We start from the raw sequence: 6,378 nt of genomic DNA, 5'->3' as shown, positions 1-6,378 counted from the left end.
AAGAAAACTCACATTTATCACAGCAGTATGTTTTTTATTAAGAGTAGAAATTTAGGGTCCATACAGTATTGGCAGTCTCGAAAGGGGTTTTCCAGGATTTATTTATGGATGGCCTATCATTAGGTTAAAACCTGCCTACATTGACCAGAACTCAGCAACTACTATGTACTGTAACTGACTGCAAAACAAGGTCAATAATATAGATGGGTCACACACTCTACCACTTACCAAAAAAAATTAAAATCACCTACGTAATACATTTGGTGTCCATATACAGTCATGGTAGCCATGCCCATTAATTTATTAAAAGGGTTTTCTGGGACTTCATTAATGGCTTATCCTTATAACAGGCTATCAATATCAGATTCGTTGGGGTCCGACTCCCACTGTAGTCTCAATCTTTACCAGACATGGCTCCGTACATAGTGTAGTAGCTGTGCCTGATATTGTAGCTCAGCCCTATTCGCTTTGGAGCTACTGTTCCAGGCACAGCTACCTGTCCTGACTATGTCATACACCTTAACACTCGACTGTATCCAATATCTACACTATAACAATATAAGAGAAAAAAGTCTACAGGCTTTCATTAACTTGCGCAAGCTCCTGGTGCCATCTTTGAAGACTTGACACCAGACATACACCTTACATACATGGTGCATATCTGGGAGTGGTTGATAAGAGGGAAAACGTAGATGAATTTGTTATTTCTACCATTTTTCCAAATTTTTATCCTAATACAAAATGTAAATAGTCCATACATTTTAAGTTGCTGATAAGTCTTTGCCTGGTAACTCCCTCTCCTAAATGTACATGTTTTCTTGGTCGAGCTTGCATGTGTTCTCACTCGGGAGATGGAAGTAAGCCACTGCCGGACATTTCTGATGGAAACTCATCTCCCTGAAAACTAAATGACTGAGCATGTTAAAATCAAACAGCACATCCCCCCCCTCCCACATCTGCCTCCATGAGAGTTAGGAGGCCCCTGTACATCATAGATGTTTATCCAACAATCATCTAGTGTCCATGGGAAGCTTTAGAAAGAGTGAATGGTCAGCAGATGTAAAATTGTAATAATTAGATGCTGGTTGAGGACAAACATTAAGGAGTCACTTAAAGGCAGGACTGTTAAACACATTTGTCTCCCCCCCCCCCCTCCGAAAAGTCAAATAAACATCATAACGACAATTATGTCATGGTAAGGAACAGTGAACCCTAAACTCCCATTGTGTATACTGACTTGCACAATCCATCCTAGGAAACAGCCCACAACTGGACGAAGTCCCTTCCTAGATAAGTGCAGGGGACTATAAGGAAGGAAGAACCACATTACGAAATTGGCAGAACAAACTACCCAGGTCAAACCAGGAGAGACAAATATAATCCGAATAAGAACCAATGAGACACAGTAAAATCAGAAGCAGGAGTCAAAACCAGAATAATATTCAGAGAAAACCAGAATTAGAGCCAGAAGTAAGAACCAGGAGGTCGTGTCAAGATCCATATTATCAGCCAAGTATCAGGAGTCAAGATCCAAGTAGAGTCATAATGCCAGAAGAGTTAGAATGAGGTTAGGAAAACTCGTGAGGAATCCAAAAGACACCAATTACATGCAACCTGTGGCCAGCAGGTTGCCTGTTTAAATATGCTGCTTTTCCTGGTCATTTGACAAGTCCGGTGTCAAATCACTGATGACATCAGCACTTCCTGAACCAGCCCAGCCCCATCATCACAAAGGCCGCAGCGCTGCATACTGAGGAGCTGCCCCTCAGCCTTGCCACCAGCCCTGTTGCACTGGAGACCAAATGCAGGTGACGGCTTGTGCAGAGCCAAGTGACTCACTCAAGATTTTGAGTCACAAGTGTCTTCTCCTCTGATTGTAGTTGTTTACGCTACCTATTCTTCTCTATGTGGCCCAGACCGCTCTGAGGACTTCTTCAACTCATATCTTAACTGTGCAGAGTTCTTGCTGTTGATAGGTTCTCTAAATTTTCTCTTTTATCCCCTTTTCACTAAAAGACCTAAGTGAGAAAACGGTGTTCACACTTCTTACTTTCTACAACCAAAATATTTTATAAGCCGTTACTACACTGTATATAAAATCCCATAAAAATATTACATGAGTTACATTGTATATTTAAATTGCGAATGAAATCAATCTATTCTAACTACTTCTTCCTATGTGACCAACCCCCAAAAGCATTTTAGGCAAACCAGTGTACAGATGCAGTTCCATGCAGCAAAGAGACCCAAAAGATGGTGGTTGACCCTTATAAAGAACTGCTCGCTTTTATGTCATATCTATCTCAATGTTAAGAACAAAGATCCTGTCCACACCATGGAGGAAAATGTAATAACTCCTTTTTAGGAATTAGGAGACATCCCTAAAGATGCAAGCTGTTCAGACATATCTTACGTAGGCCACATTACTTCACATCCTTCTGGTTGGAGGTTTTGCAGTAGTGGTCTCTCTCTGATTGGAGATAACTCCTTGTTAGCCTGAGAGTTTCCACTTGACCCTCCTAGTGCCAGCTAAAAGGTGTTACCTGTTATAGAAAATCTCCATTGATTTATCTATTCTGCTGTTGTTCAATTGAAAGGCATAACTAAGGAGTTTCAAGAATGGTCTCCATCCACTAACAGTTTAACCCCTTCCTGCATTTGGATGTAACTGTACGTCCCGATTGCATAAAAAAATGCATTCAGGCGTTCAGTTACACCAAAAATTTTTACCGTTGTTGTGACACTAAAAAAATGTCACGACACCAGAGTCTCCCACCGTCACGGACAGCAGAGACAGAGGAAAAGCCGACAAGGGACTCATCAGAGTGGTCCTTTGTAGGCGATCACTCTGATTAATCTGTACACACTTATCAATCACAGCATAGTTATTTGAAAATGCTGGTTTCAGGCTCTGATCTCCACATTTTCAGTGGAGATCAGATCATGAATAGAGGCAGTTACTGCCCCCCTTTGTACCTCTTAGTCATGGGCAGATTGGCCATAGATCTTACAGGGAAATTTCCTGGTGGTCCGATGACCAAGGGGCCACCCAAGCTCTCTTCTCTGCCACTGGCCAAGTAGATAATAAACTCCCAGTGGTAATAAATGCTGTGAGAATCAGAAACTCTTGTAACCCACCAGCAACCACACATGCCATCTGAATTCAACTGCTGTGACCTGCATCTCATCTCCTAAGCCCCCTGCTCCATATCTTAATCAGAGACAACTGGAGGAGGACAGAAAATGGCAGCTATTGATGGTCACAACAGAAGGACAGCTTTTGGGGAAATATATTGTGCTGCACTATGGTATTTGCGTATGCTGGGACGGTGTTTTGCACTAGCATGTTGCCCCACCTTCTGTCATTTCGCACCCCCCTACAACACGGCACAACTTTTAGTTTTTTTCCAGGGCCACTTTAAGTTTGCAGTCTGCCCTACTCTTAGTGCCCCCTCAATGCTGCTCTTTGTGCCCCTTTAGTGAGTTCTATAAACTTCCGCCATCAGCAGCGGCTGGCAGCTATAAAGACTCACATCAGTGCTGGCACAGATCTGGCCATTTAACCCCTTAGATGCTGTGGTAGGTAGCCAATGCATCATCCATGAGATTACCAGAGGGACGGAGCTCCCTCTCTCTCCTATTGGGCCCATGCAATGTGTTTGCAAGGACCCAATGGTTGCCATGACGCCTTACAAAGGCCTACAGACTTGCCATGTATCTAAGCCTGACAGGCCCTGCAAGAGGCTGGGTCTGATTATACATAGTGTACTATGCACTGAAATTTCTTCTCCATTATGGACTCAAGCCTACCTCACCAGAGTGTTGGCATCTTTGCCCTACAACGTATTGCGAAGTGTACTGAGGGGCACTTCATCCACTGGAGCCCCCTGGGTGTTGGCAGCTCTGCCCGACGCACATTGCAAGGTATACTGTGGGAAATTTCATCAACAGAGCACTGCTAACAGTGCAGCGCAGGCACGATGTGGGCACAGGGCGTAATGGTGTCGCAGCTTCTGACTGTGCAAAGCTTAGTGGAAAACTCTATATGTAAGGTATCTAAGGATATCTCTGGAGTTGCGTTCAGCATATGCTCATATGCTTCGCGATACGTGTCGGGCAAAGCTGCAGATACCCTGAGTGCCAAAGCGGAGCAGCTGCTTGCTATGTTGTCGGGCGGAGCTGGCTGCTACCCACAGACTCGCTATAGCTAAGGAGACACAGAGCGACCCTTACTTTGGTGGAAGAGTTGTCCCCTACCTGCGGGTAAGCTGGGCGGAAGTGCCGACACCCCAGGTATACGCGCACACACCACTGTTGGAGAGAGACAGGGCAACCTCTGCTCCTCTGAAATAGCGGGCGCCTGCCGTCAAAAAAAATCACATGAAATATACATAAACAAACAGTATACATTTATTTATTTATTTTTGAATTAAACACACGATATTGCTTTGTGATGTATAACGGGGAGGGTAATGTCAATCAACCCAACCCGAACACGCCCACGATCCTCCCCTTGGCCTGCGCACCAAAAATTCTCATTTTCCATGCATTGTAATCCCCCCTCAGTGTATACAGTCCTGACGAAGAGGGCAATCCAGCCCTCGAAACGCGTAGACTAAACTGCTAATAAAAGACTTTTCTTTATTATCGACATCGCTCCTGATGTTCTACCTATCCAAGATCCTGAACCAACTTTTTACAGCTACCCACTTAACCTGTCGATCACTCCAAGTATCACAGAGGACCACGGCCGCAGCCTAGGACAACCACCCATTGGTCGGGATATTAAATAACCAGCAGTGCAATCTACAGTTGTTGTGACTCCTCACACTATTTGGTAAGCAATCTCTCGCCTTCTAACCAACATTTAAACAACTGGTACCGCACACGTGGCGCCTTTTTCTTCCCACTTTTATCTTCACATATTCAATGACAACTACTCAAGAAACCTGCTGGAAAACCATCTTGCTCCACAGCAGTATGAACAAAAGAATACCAGTCCTTCAAGTGAGATTAAAGGAAATTAGTTCCTATAGGGAATGTTAAAAGGATAGATGCTCACTTTTAGTTGTGTACACAACATCACATGATTAGCCTTTTTAGTTGCTTGCTTCAGGTTCTGCAGTTCCGGGAGAACCCCCTTGGGACCAATTCCCTGGCTGGATTCAGTGAGAGAGAAATTGGATGGGAAATTTCCACACAAAAGACTCACCATTTTTGCAGCCCATAGACTTTTATCTTGACGGAATGAATAACGGAATGCCTCTAAAGGCATTCCGTTATGCATTTTGTCATAGAAATGCGTTATGGTCCGTGGTAACAGAATTAATAACGAAATTCACCTTTTACCAGTAAACGAAGCATCTCTAGTTATGGTGCAGATACTGGGTACTGGATACTGGATACAGTTTAGATCATTTCTGATCTGATTGTTTAAGTGTATGACGACGTTGGGACAGATAGCTGTGCCTGGAGCAGTACCACAGAAGTGACTGGGGCTAAGCTGCCATACCAGGTACGACCACTACACAACGTACGGAGCCGTGCCTGGTGAACAATGAGACTACAAGGGGAGTTGGACCAATCTGATATCAATAAAGTCCCGCAAAAATCCCTTTTAGACAATTAATCACTGTATATGGACACCAAATGTGATGCGCAGATGATTTTTTTGGTTAGATACTGTGCATTTTGTGACCCCTCTAAATTATTCACACTGATTTCAGATAATAGTTGTTGGCAAGTTATAGTCAATTTAGGTAGGTATTATCCTAAACATAGGTCATCCATCTCCATCAGGTAAATCCAGTAGTCTGTTTCAGCAGAGGAACAGGCTACCAGAGTTACCGTATCCAGCCAAGCCGGACACTGACACACACCACACGATCCATATTCATTATAATGGGATCCAACAAGTTTCTGGCATAAATAACGACTTTTGGCCAGACCGGTATATGTCCTGCCAAAAGCAGGCATTTATGCCAGAAACCTGTTGGATTCCATTATAGTGAATAGGGATTTGGTGATTCCTGGGGCTGTCCGTCTAAACCAAATACAGTAACTCCAGTAGTCTGCTACTCTGCAGGAACAGACTACTAGAGTTACCTAACGGAGGTGTGAGCCTACTCTAAGATCTACACAGACAGGCAATACTGTATGGGTTCTAAATTTCTACTTTGAATAAAACACAAACTGATGGAATACATTTCAGTTTTCTTTATTACATTCAGATAAACCCAGAAAATGATACACTATAACAACATTTATATTAAAAAAAAAAGAATATAAATTACACACAAAAATAGTAGCCAACACAATGGAAGAGTAGAAAGAAACCTTCTACTGGTGGATCACATACATTTGACTGAATTTCAGGGA

Source organism: Bufo bufo, chromosome 11, assembly GCF_905171765.1.
Source record: "Bufo bufo chromosome 11, aBufBuf1.1, whole genome shotgun sequence".
Taxonomy (NCBI): domain Eukaryota; kingdom Metazoa; phylum Chordata; class Amphibia; order Anura; family Bufonidae; genus Bufo; species Bufo bufo.
Note: the sequence above shows the minus strand (reverse complement) of the source record.